General features: G+C 44.1%; 1 protein-coding gene across 6 annotated transcripts in view; it reads left to right on the forward strand.

Annotated features, from left to right (window-relative positions):
* The window catches only part of BIRC6 (baculoviral IAP repeat containing 6), a 342,965-nt gene that overhangs the window by 26,363 nt on the left and 298,382 nt on the right, over positions 1-18,220 (forward strand). The window lies entirely within an intron of this gene.

Here is an 18,220-nt window from a genome sequence, read left to right on the forward strand (position 1 = left end):
AATTTGTAACTGTAATTAAAATAGAAAATATGATAAAATGTTCTATTTCTCAGATAATAGTCATTAAAAATAGTGTATATATACAGTAATAGCTGTGCTTAGTCCACAAAAATGAAATAAACCAATCAAAATTAGTTACTTGTGCTGCTTCAATAAAGCAGTCCCCGTATTTTTAAGGTCAGATATACATATCTGATTGTGACTGTATATATGATATGTACACAGGAATCTCTTATATATACTAAATAACATCTATGCTGTAAGAATAAAGCCTGATGTGTAGCTGTGTCACTAATAGAGATGGTCAACGAGATGGAAATAATTCTGCATTGATCCTGATTTATGCAAATGTATGCACTCCATTTGCTGATGAAATCAAATAATTTGATATGTTATTAAAATTTGGTATGGTGACTACAAATTAAAGGGTAACTGAGACGGATGAAAAGTAAAGTTTTATACATGGGGCTTCCTCCAGCCCCCTTCAGGCTAATCAGTCCCTCACTGTCCTCCACCACCCGGATCTTCTGCTATGATTTCTGGTAATTCAGCCAGTCAGCGCTGTCTGGCCGCATGCCGCTCCCACAGCCAGGAACATTCTGCACCTGCGCAATAGTGCTGCACAGGTGTAGTATGCTCCTGGCGGCGGAGTGTGTGCATGCGCACTACGCCTGACTGGCTCAAGTACCTGGACTCATAGCAGAAGATCCAGGTGGTGGAGGAGGACAACGAGGGACTGATTATCCTGAAGGCGGCTGGAGGAAGCCCCAGGTATGTATAAAACTTTAAATTTCATCTGTCTCAGGTTTACTTTGTTATACAGAAGTACTATACTCTACATATGCACTCCCCACAGAGCTGCAGGGAATCCACTGAGAATCGTTGACCTGGGCATGTGATGTATTGGGTGCGTAGACCACTAAGACCGCAATACATTCTTTTTGACTAGATCCATGTTAAAGAGAAGGCCCCAAAAAATGTTACGTTCGGAAACTTGGAGTGGTTTCCACTGAAAAGGCTGGGCATGGTAGCTTTTTGGATTGGCCGTTGCGTATTGTGTGGCATAACGGTTGGTCTCAGCCACAATTAACTATTTGACATTCCTGGACGTGAAACTCACGTCCAGGAAGCCATGTGCGCTCCTGCGCGTCCACGCGGCCGATCGCGCGCGTGCACGCGCGCTCCCGGCCGGCGGTTTGTTAGCCAGTGAATCAGTGAATCGGGCAACGGTGCCCGATCACTGATTCCTCTCCCCCGCAGAAAAAGCGACAGCTTCTCTCAGAAGCTACGCTTTTTCTGCTTCCTATGTCGCTCTAAGCGTACGTGGTACGCTTAGAGTGACGTCACTGTAAACAACTCATGGCTGCCATCTTGTGGCCAAAAAGTAAACTACATCTAAATGTTAAATAAAAATAAAAATAATACACATATATTTAAAAAAAAAAATACAATTTCAATCCCACCCTCCCAAAAATACCCACATAAAATGTTTAATTAAAAAAACAAAAAAAAACATTACAATTAAAAAAAACAAAAAAACACAAATATTTACCTAAGGGTCTAAACTTTTTAAATATCTATTTTTTTTTTTTATTATAAGCTTGTAAATAGTGATGAATGCAAAACGGAAAAAATGCACTTTTATTTCCAAATAAAATATTGTCGCCATACATTGTGATAGGGACATAATTTAAATGGTGTAATAAACGGGACAAATGGGCATATACAATACGTGGGTTTTAATTATGGAGGCATGTATTATTTTAAAACTATAATTGCCGAAAAGTGAGAAATAATGATTTGTTTCCGTTTTCTTCTTCTTCTTCCTTTTAAAATGCATTTACAGTAAAGTGGCTCTTAGTAAAATGTACCCCCCAAAGAAAGCCTAATTGGTGGCGGAAAAAACAAGATCTAGATCAGTTCATTGTGATAAGTAGTAATAAAGTTATAGGCTAATGAATGGGAGGTGAACATTGTTCGGATGCATGAAGCGAAAAACTGCTGAATGCGAACTGGTTAAAGAGACACTGAAGCGAAAAAAAAAAATGATATAATGAATTGGTTGTGTACTTTAAATAATTACTAGAAGATTAGCAGCAAAGAAAATATTCTCATATTTTTATTTTCAGGTATATAGTGTCTTTTCTAACATTGCATTATTCTATAATATGTGCAGATTACACAACACTCAGCATTCAAAATGAGTCTTTCAGAGCAGTCTGTGAAGTAATGAACTCTCCTCTAGCAGAGGAAAAGTAAACCGTTCAATTACAGTTGAGATAATAAGTCAGATAACAGCCCTCTCCACGACTAAGTTAGTCGGAGAGCTTAATAGCTTTTTTGCATAGAGATAACAACTGGAGTTTCTCAACTCTTCCTGTACTGGAAACAATTAGACTGATGTATCTGATCTTAATGTTTTTTTTCTTAGCTGTACTACACATACAAATCATAATATCATCATTTTTTTTTTGCTTCAGTGTCTCTTTAAGTCGTAGAGACTAGCAGTGATCAGAAGAAAAAAAAATCTGTCACTGTAGTGGGGCGGGTGAGGGTTTGGCCAGGTGATCAGAAGCCGGCAGGGGGCAGATTAGGGCCTGATCTGATGGATAGGAGTGCTAGGGGGGTGACGGGGTAATTGATGGTTGTCTCAGAGGGTGGTTAGAGGGAAAAATAGATGCTATCAATGCACTGGGGAGGTGATCGGAAGGGGGTCTGAGGAGGATCTGAGGGTTTGGCAGAGTGATCAGGAGCCCACACAGGGCAAATTAGGGCCTGATCTGATGGGTAGGTGTGCTAGGGAGTGACAGGAGGTGATTGATGGGTGTCTCAAGGTGTGATTAGAAGGGGGAATAGATGCAAGCAATGCACTGGCGAGGCGATCAGGGCTGGGGTCTGAGGGCGTTCTGAGGGTGTGGACGGGGGATTGAGTGCCTAAGGGGCAGATAGGGGTCTGATCTGATGGGTAGCAGTGACGGGTGGTGACGGGGTGATTGATGGGTGATCAGTGGGTGATTTAGAGGGGAGAACAGATGTAAACACTGCACTTTGGAGGTGATCTGAGGGTGGGACTGCGGGCAATCTGATGGTGTGGGTGATCAGCTGCCCGTAAGAGGCAGGTTAGGGTCTGATCTGATGGGTGGCAGTGACAGGTGGTGACGGGATGATTGATGGGTGATTGACAGGTGATCAGTGGGTGATTACAGGGGAGAATGGATGTATACAGTACACAAGGGGGGGGCGGTCGGGGGGGGGGGGGAGTCTGAGGGCCTTCTGAGGGTGTGGGTGGGTAATTGGGTGCCCTAGGGGCATATTGGGGTCTGATCTGATGGGTAGCAGTGACGGGGTGATTGGTGGGTGATTTAGAGGGGAGAACAAATGTAAACAATGCACTTTGGAGGTGAACTGAGGTTGGGTCTGCGGGCGATCTGATGGTGTGGGTGATCAGATGCCCGTAAGGGGCAGGTTAGGGTCTGATCTGATGGATGGCAATGACAGGGGGTGATTGACAGGTGATCAGTGGGTGAGTACAGAGGAGGATAGATGTATGTAGTACACGGGGGGGGGGGGGGTGTCTGCGGAGGATCTGAGGGTGTGGAGGGGTGATCAGGAGCCCCCAGGGGGCAGTTTAGGACCTGATCTGAAATATAGCGTTAACAGATAGTCACAGGGGGTGATTGGTGGGTGATTAGGGGGGGTGATTGGGTGCAAACTGTGTTCTGAGGGGTGGGGGGGGTCTGATGGGTGCTGTGGGCGACCAGGGGGCAGGATCCAGTGTGCTTGGATGCATACTAGGGGAGCTGCAGCCTGCCCTGGTGGTCCCTCGATCACTGGGACCGCCAGGGCAGGAGGCAGCCTGTATAATACGCTTAGTATACATTACAAAGCGATCGAGGAGTTAATAACCCGCCGGCATTCCCGTACGGCCGGCGGGTTATTGCGCCAGGTGGGTGGAGCCTATTGGCGGCGGCAGATCGTGTCACCAGTGACTCGATCACTGCATAACCACGCCCCCGCAGGTCAACTGATTGGTTGACAGCGGTCGGTTAGGCCTGGCCGTTGCGTCCGCCTATCGGCTGTAAGCAGGCGTAAAGTGGTTAAAGAGGATCTGTCAGCCATACTATCTCAGAAACAAATATATGTAAGTAGATAAATACTTGCTCTACTTACAGTACATAACATGTATTGCACTGTCCACACTTTCATTTTAGTTATTTTTCTATGGTAAAAAAAAAAAAAAAAAAGAGAATCATTCTTAGGATTCTCCATTTTAACTGTCTTATCTTGAAGCCAATCCTGTTGTCATTTCCTACCTTGCTCTCCTCTGCCTGATTGTGTATGCATTGCCCGCCCTCCTCCCAGTCTTCAGGTACTCCCACCCAGCTCTGCAATAGAAAGTGCATTGTCTCAGCATGAGAAATATTCTCCAATCAGAGAAGAACAGAGGTGTGGGAGGGGAAAACAGGAGGGAAAGAGGCTTCAGCTGATCAAGCTGCACTAGTTAAAGGGGCACTACAGCGGAAAACTGTAAAATTTAAAATATGTGCAAACATATACAAATAAGAAGTACATTTTTTTTCCAGAGTAAAATGAGCCATAAATTACTTTTCTCCTATGTTGCTGTCACTTACAGTAGGTAGTAGAAGTCTGACAGAAGTGACAGGTTTTGGACTAGTCCATCTCTTTATAGGGGATTCTCAGGGTTATATTTATTTTCAAAAGCACTTAGTGAATGGCAGTTGCTCTGTCCAACTGCCAAAAAACTGTGTAGGGAGCAGGGAAGCTGGCCAGCATCATTGTTTAAATCCTTTTTCAGGAATATATTTATAAAGAATAAAAGCCATGCTGAGAATCCCCTATGAAGAGATGGACTAGTCCATAATCTGTCACTTCTGTCAGATTTCTACTACCTACTGTAAGTGACAGCAGCATAGGAGAAATGTAATTTATGGCTCATTTTACTCTGGAAAAAAATGTACTTCTTATTTGTATATGTTTGCACATATTTTAAATTTTACAGTTTTTTCGCTGTAGTGCCCCTTTAAGTCTGAGAGGAAAGTAAAGAAGCAAAAAAGACAAACCAGCATGCCCTGCAACTTCCTTTGTGCAGCAATGTACCAAATAAGAGTCGGGTAACTGGGGAATGATCATTTATCAACAAGAAAAGTGTTTTTTACTTTTGGATTGCCTGGTTAGCATCCTTATTACTTTTTACCAGATAAAAATAAAGTATTGATTTTATGCCCCACAGTTACACTTTAAGTTTATTTAACTTTGCATACAAATTCAAATAAAACAAACTACATGTGGGAAATGTAAACATTATATGTTTGACTGTACTGTTCTTTTAATAGTTCTATATAATATAAAGCCTTTGGAGCTGTGTTACTAAGCAATAGCCAATGATGGTAGTCTCCATATATTCTTTCTCAATGCCATGTAAATACACCTCATCTAGGAAGTACCCTGTGCGTTAGAAAGCTACTCTTGTCTGGGAGCAGCAACAGTAATCTTAGATATACTTAGTAAACAAAAAATGTGCATGGGTATTGTGGGTATTTGCTTGTAATAAATGTAGCCAGGGCTGTGGAGTCTGAGTCGGAGCAATTTTGGGTACTCTGAGTCGGTGATTTCATAAACTGGGGAGTCGGGTGATTTTGTATAAAATGCACAGCCCTGGTAAGTATTAGACTAAGGAGTCGGAGTTGGAGCCATTTTAAGGTACCTGGAGTTGGAGTCTGAGTCGGTGGCTTCATAATCTGAGGAGTCGGAAGATTTTTGTACCGACTCCACAGCCTTGAATGTAGCAACATTAAATGTAGTATATTGTTTTACGTTCTCCACCGATCAATGCTTTAAAGTGGAATTACACTTGAAATGAAATGATTGCTCTAATGCATTAAAAACAGTACAAAATGAAAATAAAACCCTATATAAGACTGCTGTGATGTCATTTGAAAGCATATTTTCACCTTACTGAAGCTGACATCATTGCTGGCAGCAGGACAAATTTTATCAAATTGACTAATTACTGGCCAAATAAAGGAGAGAAAAGCATGACTGCAGAATGCTGGTAACTGTTTGTTAATCAGCATTAAAGGGGTTCAGTGTAGGATGTTAAAGATAAAATCCGACACTTCCCTGGGGCTTCTATCGGCCCCCTGCAGCTGTTCTGTCCCGTGCCGTCCTCTGTTCCCCACCGCCGGTCCCGGTCTAATCTAGCGTCTACCTAGACTGCGGCTGCTTGCTCCCGCGTGTCATTGGGAGCTTACTGCGCAGTACAAGAAAACGTCATACTGCGCAGTAAGCACCCGATGACATCCATGGGAAGCGAGCACTATTAGACGAATATTAGACCGGAATCGGCATCGGAGAACCGAAGATCGTGGGACATTACAGCCCCAGGTAAGTGTCGGATTTTGTCTTTTGAACCCCTCCACAGAACCCCTTTAACATGAAGCCCCCAATCCCTCTAACTCCTAGGTGAGGAGTGTGATGCCACTACAACAAAGGGATTGAAAACCAAGTAAAAATACATGGTAAGGCTAGGGCCACACTAGCTCCGGGTGTGGGACGCATCCGCGGTCCGGGCTCCGATTTTCAAAAACCGGAACGCAAACGGTTTCCGTGCTGCCTTTTTTGCAGCACACGTTCTGGATCAGTTTGCGTGTTTTTTTTTTTTTTTTTTTTTGCTAGAGGGGGTAGCAGCCAGGACGGGGGGCTGCGGGGAAAGCGGCGGCCAGGGGGGTCACCCCCCCCCCCCCTTGCTCACCTGGGTGGCCCTTGTCCCCGCTCCCCCTCCAGCTCGCACATAATGTAATAAATTGTACCTAAGGAGGAAGTTCGGCGAGCCGGGCACTTCTGCCCATACCACTCGAGTCACTTCCTGCAATGCCGCCCTCTGTATTTCAGTGGGCGGCATCGCAGGAAGTGACTCGAGCGGTGTGGGCAGAAGTGCCCGGCTCGCCGAACTTCCTCCTTAGGTACAATTTATTACATTATGGGCGAGGGGGAGCGGGGACGGGGGCACCCAGGTGAGCAAGGGGGGGTTTCACCCCCCCTGGCCGCCGCTTTGCCCGCAGGCCCCCCCCCCCCCCTCGTCCTGGCTGCTACCCCCTCCAGCATGGCGGCCCCATCCTTCACCAAGGGACACTGGAAACTGATCCGTTTCCAGCGTCCCAAAATGTCAGTGAAGAGGGAGGCCCATTTCTCCATTGATTTTCACTACCCGTACGTGTATACGGGTCCGTGAAAAATGCTGCAAGTCCGGACTCTGCGTTCCGGGTTTAAAAACGTATTCCGCGGATCGCACGCGGATACGTTTTTAACTTGTGTGTACTGTTCCTATTTTTAACATTGGTATCCGTGGCTCAGTTTTTTGTCCGGGACAAAAAACGTAGCTACGGATACGTTTTTAAAGCAAGTGTGAACTAGCCCTAAATGCTTAAATAAAGAAGATGATTGTGTGGAGAAATAATCAGACGATAGAGCGTGTTTAAAATAAATAAAACATTTCCTTGATTGATTTCTGTAATCCGTTATGATAGAAGTAGAAGCATAGCCTTTCTTAATCGTCAGCTTATCTGTCTATTTCTGGGAAAACAGACATACTGTTGCTCAGTACTTAAGTTGCGTAATGGCGTGTATGTTGTTTGATAAGAAAAAGTACCTGAATTTTGCTAAATAAGTTTTGGTCACGTGCACATAGACTTTTGAAAAGGTTTTTCCAATATATCTTGTAAAGTGTGTCTGCTATCGTAGGTTCTCTATGGGGTGGCAGTTGTTCACAGGAACAGTGTGGTTCACAGGATGCCGACATTGAAATGTGTGCAATATTTCACATAGTAGATGTCTCCTGTTGAGATCTCACTGGAAGACCTTTCCAAAGGAATTTTTAATTCTTAAGGTGTAAAAAGGTTTTGAAGTTGTTGTGTTTTTTTTTTGTTGTTGTTTTTTTCCAGCTAAATTTAGCCTTCTTTATAATCTGTATCCGACGGTTCAGTCAATTAATTCTCAATCCTTAACCCCCCTGGCGGAACAATAAATCTGCCAGGGGGGCAGCGCAGCACTTTTTAAAAAAATTTTTTTAAAGCATGTAGCTAGCCTAGCGCTAGCTACATGCTTCCCCCCTCTCTTCACTATCCCTCCCACCCCTCCGATCGCCGCCGGTGCTTTTACCCTGCAGGGAATCCCGTTCTGAATGGGATTCCCTGTATGGGCATTCCCGTCGCCATGACGACGATCGCGATGACGTCATAGACGCCATGGCGTCAGCGGGTGTTCCGATCCACCTCTCAGGGCTGCCTGGCACTGATTGGCCAGGCAGCGCAAGGGGGGGGCGGCGTGGTGGATAGCGGCGAATCGTCCGGTAGCGGCGGTGATCGTTATGCACACGCAGCTAGCAAAGTGCTAGCTGCGTGTAGCAAAAAAAAAATTATGTAAACCGGCCCAGTAGGGCCTGAGCGGCACCCTCCGGCGGCTTACCCCGTGTCACACACGGTGTTACCGCCAAGGAGGTTAAAGTGGTCTAACACCCAGCATTTTAACTTTGCTTTAAAAGATTGCTTACAGCTTAGAAACGATTATGCCAGATTTTTTTTTTTTTTTAAAGCAGAAATTCACTGAATGGATTAAACATGACATTTTAGTGTTGCATTTAGCTAGAAATCCGGGTCTGTGCTGAGGTTTAAGGCCCATACACACAGGGGCGTAGCAATAGGGGTTGCAGAGGTAGCCACCGCATCTGGGCCCTTGGGCCAGAGGGGCCCCGAAGGGCCCTCCCTCAACTACAGTATTAGCTCTCTGTTGGTCCTGTGCTCATAATAATCACTTCTATAGGTACTTTGAATAGTGGTAATCATTAACTAACTGTTCCCCATCCCCTTCTTGCACCTCTGACACTGTAGTTGCCATTGGCAGGTTTTGGTGTGCCGTATCAATTGTTATGTATAGAGTGCTTGGGAGGCCCCATTGTAAAACTTGCATCGGGGCCCACAGCTCCTTAGCTACGCCACTGCATACACACGTCGGATATTTTTAAACGACTGGTCGTTTGGACGTCCTGTCGTTCAGTCGTCCGGACGTCAAATCGGGTGTGTGTACAGTCCGTCGTTCAGGTGATAAGACTGGTCAGTCTTATCATCTGAATGACGGACTGTACACAAGCTCGATTTGACGTCCGGACGACTGAACGACGGGACGTCCAAACGACCCGTCGTTTAAAAATATCCGACGTGTGTATGGGCCGTTTAGATACAAATGTATCTATTTACAATGTAAATAAACAAACACCTCTCTGAGAGAGCACAGAGGGCTTCCCAGACAGGCTTTTCAGTCTATTCGCATTCCAAACAAAGATACAATTGTATCTAAACCTCAGCATGGATGCGGATTTCTAGCTAAATGCAAAACTAAAATGTCATGTTTAACTCATTCAGTGAATTTCTGCTTAAAAAAAATCTGGCATAATAGTTTCTAAGCTGTAAGCAATTTTTTAAAGCAAAGTTGAAATGCTGGGTGTTAGACCGCTTGAAAGCAAACTCGAGGTGAGTGATATTTAGGCTGCCATATTTAGTTTTTTTTTTTAAACCATGCATCCTGCCTTGGTTGTCATCCTGAATCTTCCTTTAATACTTTGTCATAGACCCTGAACAAGCATGCATATCAAGTGCTCTGACTTAAATCTGACTGGATTAGCTTCATGCTTGTTTCAGGGTTGTGACTCTGATACTACTGATGCCAGAAGATCAACAGGACAGCCAGACAACTGGCATTAATGAAAAGGTAAGAAAAATAGAAGCCTCCATGTCACTCTCAACTCAGGTTTACTTTAAGGGTGCCTCTTTAAAATTTCATCCTGTTTAATAAAGATTTGTTGAACATGCCAGTTTTAGTTGGAAAACAGGTAAACAACTTGAGTTTTTCTCTGCAGGCTTTGTTGATGCAAATCTTCCAGAATGTATTATATTAGGCAAATATTTTCCCCATTCACATAAGAAGCTTATCCAGAGTTTACTTGCCACATTTTATTTCAAATTAAAGGTGTGTAAACGCTCCTAACTCTTGCTTATAGCGGTTGGAACCCGATGGCTAAGGGTACTGTTCTGGAGCATTATACAGATATATCATTTGTTCATTGCAGAAGGGAGTCACTTTTGCTGGGTAAGGTGAAAGAATAATGTGCTCGCATGCCACTGTCATTTGAAGATCTTGCATGCTGAAGGGGGCACCTGTGCAGATGCTGAGATTGCCCTGACTGGCCTTCACTGTCAAGTGCCCTCAATCCCTAAAGAGAGCAGCTCCTAAAGCCTAGTACAATGTGCACAGCTGTGGATGCACAATGGAAAGAGAACATTTGCAATGCCTTGCCATGCCACTATTCTGTGTGCTTTGCGACAGAATCTACAGTTCTGATGGACTGTTGCATGCATATTTTATAGAGTATGCACTCCTTCCGGATACTATAAATTACTGTTGCATTTGTCACACGCCCCTGCTGGCCAGCCTGCTCCAGCCTACCAATCTTCTTTGGCTCACAGATAATACAATAACGTGTAAACAATCGATTGGCCGGATAGCTGGAACTGGGCTTAAGGTGCGTACGCATGCACTACTAAATGCAACGACTGGTCCACCGGACCCTCCTGCTGGGCGGTCTTTAGCCGACAGTATGCACGTGTGTATGCGCTGTCGGCGGACTGATGAGGCTGTTTCTGAATGAACAGCGGATTGTTCAGAAACAGCCTTAACAGTCCGCCAACAGCGTGTACACCTGCACTACTGTCGGCTGAACGTCCGCCCAGCGGAAGGGTCCGGTGGACCCGTCTTTGCCGGCGGTAGTGCGTGTGTACGCACCTTTACAGACAGACCAGGTGTGAACATGTGCACAGAAATATGACTGCTATGCATAATTAAACAATAAGCTGCCACCACGTTTTTTGATTCGGGAAAGAGGAACTTGCTATCTAATCCGAGCTAGGGAAGAATAGGTTAAGACAACCTGATCATTTTTAAAGGACAACTGTGGTGAGAAGAAAATTTAAAACCTTTTTAATCCATACCAGTTGCCTGGCAGCCCTGTTGATCTATTTGGCTTCAGTAGTGTTTGACTAACACCCAAAACAAGTAGCTAATCTTGTCAGATCTGACAATGTCAAACACCTGCTGCATGCTTGTTCTGGATCTATGGATAAAAGTTAGAGGCAGAGTATCAGCAGGAGAGCCAGGCAACTGGTATAGCTTAAAAGGAAATGGATATGAAGGAATATTCCGACCAATATGACCTTTTTCAAACTAATCCTGGCCCTGATACCAAAAATGATTTGCGTAGGGCAGAGGTTGCGCTTAATCTCTGTATGGCTGAAAAAGCTGAGTACCAAATCTCCCGTTCCAAATTGAAATTTTATCTTAAGCATAACAAACCAGACACTCTCCTTGACAATCGCCTCAGACAGCCTGATCCTACTTTCAAACCGGTTACCCTCCAAACAGCACGAAATCAATCCACCTCCAATCCCCTTAAAATAGTGGAGATTTTCCAACAAAATCTAAAAAACCTGTATAACTCCCCAGACATTTCTTCCGCAGATGAGATTGAGTCCTTCCTATCTACAGTACCTCTTCCAGCACTCCCAGGTGGTTTAAAAGATTATATGGAACAGGAAATTGCTTTGGGGGAAGTACAACAAGCTATTAAGACTCTTAAACCCAATAAACAGCCTGGGCCTGACGGGTTTAGAGATTCATATTATAAAAAATTTAATGATATTCTCGCGCCCAGATTAGTCCTCGCCTTTAACAGCTTATTAAAAGGGGCACAGTTCCACACCGAATCTGTTACAGCTACCATTACAATGATCCCAAAACCTAATACTGATCATTCAAAATGGTCTAACTTCCGCCCTATTTCATTATTAAACACTGACATCAAACTCCTGGCAAAGATCTTAGCTACCCGACTTAATTCTGCAATCACCTCCATTATAAACAAAGACCAGGTAGGCTTTATGCCCCACAGACAAGCAAGTGATGGTGTCAGACGTATTCTTCACCTGATACATCACGCAAACATCTCACAACTCCCAGCAATGCTCCTATCTCTGGACATTACTAAAGCATTCGATTCAGTTTCATGGCCTTACCTTTTAATCGCACTTCAGGCTTGGGGATTTGGAACTAATGTGATACAATGGGTTAAGGCACTTTACTCGCACCCACAGGCTTCGGTGGCCTATAGTGGGTTTAAATCTGCCCCCTTCCCCATCTCGCGAGGCACACGCCAAGGCTGCCTCCTTTCCCCCCTATTATTTGCACTGCTGATAGAGCCTCTCGCGATACAAATTAGGAATTGTCCAGAGATACAGGGCATACTGATGGAGGGGAAAATGCACAAGGTAGGACTATTTGCAGATGATCTCATAGTCTGTATATCATGGCCAACCAGGTCCATCCTTGCCTTAAATGAGATCCTTAAGGAGTTCGGGAACATTACGGGGCTTCATGTAAACCCAGCAAAGTCAAGGGCATTGAATATCTCCCTTCCGCCGCAATTAATGCAGTCGCTGCAGGATGCCTTTGAGTTTGACTGGGACACTCACAAACTGCCATATCTCGGCATCCACCTCACCAACTCTTATAACACAATCTGCCAACATAATTACCCTTCGCTAGCGAAAGATTTGGCGGACCTGATGGAGTGCTGGAAGAGGTACTCGATCTCTTGGTTGGGCAGAATAGTGGCCATCAAGATGACCCTTCTCCCTAAACTTTTGTATGTCTTCAGGCTATTGCCAGTTTCCATTCCCTCTTCGTTTCTCATATCCCTTCAGCGGAAGATCGACAACTTTATCTGGGGTGGGCAAAAACCGAGATTTAAAAAGCTTCATCTTTATCGCCTAAAGGCCGATGGGGGATTAAGAGTACCTAATATCACTCATTACTACAAAGCGGCACAACTGGCTACCCTAGCTACTTGGCAATTAGAAGGCGAGAGGCCTACATGGGTGGATATGGAGGATCGGCTGATAGCACCTACCGACATCAAAAATCTCCTTTGGCTTATTCCAGTGGACCGAGCTAAAATCCAAAACCCCATCATCAAACACTCCCTTCAGGTTTGGCATGGCTGTAAGTTCTCGGGCCGACTGTTGTCTCCCCATAGGCCTCTCCTCTCCTTTTTGGGTAACCCCTCTTTCCCGGCAGCTTTAACTTCCCCCTCTTCCTACCAGTGGTGGGTTTCAGCTAAACTCCTTAAGATTCAAGACTTTGCTACTAATACAGGCATTAAGCCCTTAGACTATCTTCGTGAAAAGTTTAACTTTCCCCCCTCTGAGCTGTTCCATTACATGCAAATTACCAATTTTGTGAAACGACACATCACACATACGGAGTCCCCTATGAGTAGGATCTTCTTCGAGCACATCTGCGACTCAAACCCACAAGTACCGGGAGTAATTTCAGCCATATATAGAGAACTAACCCTCACGCATTCCCAAAACAAACCGGACTATATACTTAACCACTTAAGCCCAACTGGACGAGATTTCTCGTCCAGTGCGCGCCCCCGCTGCTGGCCGCTAGATTACCGATCAGTGAAAGGGATTATAAATCCCTTTCGCTGATCGGACCCCCCCGGAGAAAAGCCGACAGCGTCTCTTCAGATGCTGCGGCTTTTCTGAGCTCTGGGCTCCTTTCTTCTGCCTGGGAGCGAGATCGATCGCTCCCAGGACTTTTTGATCCTGGCCATCTTGTGGCCAAATAGCAAATTACACCTGTAAAAAAAAAAATTCAAATTAAACATATAAATATATTAAAAAAAACCCTGTTTACCTCCCACACCAAAAAATACCCACATACAAGTTTAAATTAAAAAAAAAAAAATTACAATAAAAATAAAAAAAAACAAAACATAAATAGTTACCTAAGGGTCTGAACTTTTTAAATATGCATGTCAAAGGAGTATATCAATATGATTTAATAAATTATGGGCTTCTAAACAGTGATGGACGCAAAACGGAAAAAATGCACCTTTATTTCCAAATAAAATATTGTCGCCATACATTGTGATAGGGACATAATTTTAACGGTGAAATACCCGGGGCATATGGGCAAATACAATACGTGAGTTTTAATTATGGAGGCATGTATTGTTTTAAAACTATAATGGCTGAAAACTGAGAAATAATGAATTTTTTCCATTTTTTTCTTATTCTTCCTGTTAAAATGCATTTACAGTAAAGTGGCTCTTAGCAAAATGTACCACCCACAGAAAGCCTAATTGGTGGCGGAAAAAACAAGATATAGATCAATTAATTGTGATGAGTAGTGATAAAGTTATTGGCAAATGAATGGGGGGTGAAAGTTGCTCGGATGTAAAAAAATGTCAACCCTTCGGGCTTAAGAGGTTAAATGGGAAAAAGAACTGGGCCTTCAGATCGATTACACTGAAATGTGTGATATTTGGGAAAATATCCCTAAAATTTCTATCAATGCCGACCTAGTTGAGATAAATTATAAATTATTATTCAGATGGTACTTGGTCCCCCAGAGGGTGGCCAAATACAATAAAGAATGTTCAGGGAACTGTTTCAGAGGGTGCAAAATGATAGGATCCTTCGCTCACATATGGTGGAATTGTAACAAAGTACGTAGATTATGGATTAGAGTTTGCAGCTGGGCCTCATCCCTGATCAACGCCCCAGTTTTGCGGAACCCTCTCCATGTTCTCCTAGGTTGTCCATACCCATCCCTCTCCCCGGCCCAAAATGCTCTCATTAACTACATCTTCACAGTAACCAAAATTAAAATAGCAGCAGCTTGGAATACCCAATCTCTCTCGTTTGAGGCGGTCAAAAATAGGCTCGGAAATATCCTGTTCTTTGAAAAATTTAGGGCCCGTATGAATGATAACATGAAAAAATTCCATAAAATCTGGGACCCATTGATATCCTACTTATTAACTCCTGACCAAATAGCTATGGTGCGTAATCAATGAATTGATCGTGGTCGCTCGCACAAGCAACGATGACATGCCAGATTTACCATCCCTCGTCCCTGGAACCCTCTCCTACTATCCCTTCCCTCCTCTTTCTAACTCTTTCCTCCCCTACTTTCTACTATTTTCTAAACAGCCACGGTTTATCTTTCAACTCGTCCTTACTTATGACAGCATTGCAGATGTTAAGACACTAGATTTTTACATTATGTCTGTGAATTTGTTTGCATGCAAATGTATTTCTCTTTCTATTGCACACTTTGGCACTTTTGATGCAACTAGAACCTAATGGGCTGATCCTAGCTTATGCTAGGCAATTAACAAAACCTATCTCGCTGGAGCTTAGGTTTCATAGCTATAGGTACTGGACAGGTATTGTAGACTAGTCCTCTCCCGACCCCTTATGGGCTAGAGTTGGTAGATGGACTATCCTGTAAGACAGCGTTTAGGAACTTCTTGTCCGACTATTTACTGTAATAGTTAGGGCTGCACGGTTTTTCGGTTTAAAACCGAAACCGCGGTTTGTGACAAGACGATCTAGTGATCGTCAATGTCCTCGGGTTTTTTTGTCCCCGCTGTCTGTATGCTTTTATCTGGCCCCGCTGTGCGCGGATTGGCCAGAGCAGTGAATATGCAGTAGTGTTAATTAGCGGGGGGCGGATCCACTCGAGTGAGCAGAGTGGATCCGCCCCCCGCTCATTAACCCTAATGCATATTCACTGCTTCTGGCCAATCCGCGCACAGCGGGGCCAGATACAAGCGCAGTGTTCTCCCCAGAGCCATTTACCTGGGCAGGCCGCCTGGGTGAGATCCATGAGCGCCCAGGTAAAATTATCCCTGCTCTGTGCATTTATTAGTGATCAGCGGCGGCTGTATCATTGCAGCCAGCCGCTGTCACTCAGGGACGCTATCTCCGCCCTCCTCAGCTCCCGGCAGTTGTGTGTTGTGTGGAGGGGCGGGGAATGCAGCGACGTCACACGCAGTTCAGTTGAGCTGAAGAGAGAGCGTGGCTCTCGGAATGCGCAGCCAGACGCTGTCCTCCTTCTCTCCCTGTACTCGCAGCTCATAGAGCTGAGCTGCACCTGGGAGATAACACAGCTCTGATCTTTGTGGCATGTCCAGCCAGACGCTCTCCTGCTTTCCCTGTGCTGGTCCCAGCCGCAGCTTGTGCATGTGTGTGATCTCGCTGGCTACTACTAATGGAGGAGGGGGCCCTCTAACTCAGCCCCCGCAGCCAGAACTTTAGGATGCTTGACCCTTTCACCCCACAATTATCCTGTCATGCCCTGATTGGTACAGACTAACCAGCAAGCTCATGGTGACCCAGAACTCATTGGAGTGTGTAAGGGACTACAATGGTCCTGATTGCCCTGATTGATGATAGAAGTGAGTGTCACTCGTGTGAGGGAAGTGCAGTTTGGGGGGGGAGGGGGAGTGAGCCAGTGTACAGATGACCACAGACTCACCCATGGCATCGGCAGACAGAGGCACAGAGTGATTAGTGAGAGACACCCTGGCCTTTGACAGCTGCTAGTTTCATAGTTAAATCAGCTGAAAGGTAGTTAGAACTTTAAAGGACACTTTAACTGTTAAAGGAAAATTGCCAGTTACTTACCTGGGGCTTCTTCCAGCCCCTTAAATTGTTCTTGTCACTTGTAGTCATTCCGCACTGCTTTTTTCCTCTCTGAACACTGCATGTGCAGCCACATGTCACTCGCCTCCCCTATCACATTCTCGTGACCAGTAGCGTTTTGCACTTGCGCGGTAACTAATAATTGCTACTGTGCATGGGCAAAGCACTCCTGGCCACTGGAGCATGATCGAGGAGGTGCGGAGCTAAGGAACAGAGGAGAGTGGAATGGCGGTGAGGGAGCAGGAGGACTTTAGGGGGCTAGAAGAAGCCCCAGGTAAGTAACTAGCCTAATTTTTCCTTTAAGAGATTTCAGTACAAAAAAAAAAATCGTGAAAAAAATCGAAATCGCAATTTTTGAGAGAAAAATCGCAATTTCAATTTTTACCTAAAATCGTGCAGCCCTAGTAATAGTTGCTCTACCCACAGATCAGTACGTTGAGATCACTAGTATTATACTGGTTTTTACTTGCTCAGTTTAAGATGAGTAGACTGTTAACTCTTTATGCTGTTTCTGTTCACTGATGTTAAAATTTGTTCTTGTTGAAAATTGAACTGTATTACTTACAAAACTTTTCAATAAAAAAACAATTGAAACAAAAAGGAAATGGATATGGCAGCCTCCATGTACCTCTCATTACAGTTGTCCTGTAAAATATCATTCTCTGGGTAAGAGTCTTTTCAGAAGCAGGTTTTTACTGTGATACTCAGAGGTAATGGCCGAAAATGGCTTTGTAATTTATTGAAAATGCATATAGATCACTATAAAATAAAGTTATGAGATAACAAGATGAACAGTGTAGCAAACCACATTTCAAATAAGAGAAAAATGAGGAAAAGGAAGACTATACCTAAATTCGGGCAACGATCGGAGTCCAGTTTTTGTGGAAATCCAAGCCCAAAATGTTTTGTTTTGGAGTCCCAGCTTTAAAAGCTATCTTAGTGGGACCCCTGCGGTTTACTTAGGGTTTGTTCACGCTTCTCAGCGTTTGCTGTTTTTTTTTTTTTTTTGTTAGCACTGGCGATTTTGCAAACCGCTCTACAAGTGCTTGTGTAATGATTTCCTATGACAGTGGTCACATGTGAGAGTTTCGATTTTCATTAAAATTGTGAATGCGCTACATGTACCATTTATGAGCGGTTTTGCTCAATGGAAGGTATAGGGAAATCGCAAAGCGCTTGAAAAAGTGCTTTGTATAGCAATTTCCTGAGTGCTTTTAAGAATAAATACATTGTATTTATTTCCAGGTCAAAGAGATCACTTCCTGATCTTAATTGCTCAGAAAAAGCGCTTAAATGCTCTCTATAAATCGCTCAGCGCTTGTGATAGCTCTGGCGATTTATGATGTGAACAAGGCCTTTTAGGTGGAATTTTTTTTTAAAGATTTATATGACTGCCAGCCAAGTACTTTACTTTGATTTGGGGGCAGGATTCCAAGTCTTGCCCATTGGTTCAGGTTGGTTTTAAGGCTTCCCAGTCTCCCTTTGATATAGCCTGTGCCAGTTTGCAAGTGTTACACACTCAATATTCCTTACTAGGCAAATGGCTAGATACCAGTGAATAGAAAAAAACAAACCAGTTGTTCAGAATAAGACTT

This window comes from Hyperolius riggenbachi, chromosome 4, assembly GCF_040937935.1.
Source record: "Hyperolius riggenbachi isolate aHypRig1 chromosome 4, aHypRig1.pri, whole genome shotgun sequence".
NCBI lineage: Eukaryota > Metazoa > Chordata > Amphibia > Anura > Hyperoliidae > Hyperolius > Hyperolius riggenbachi.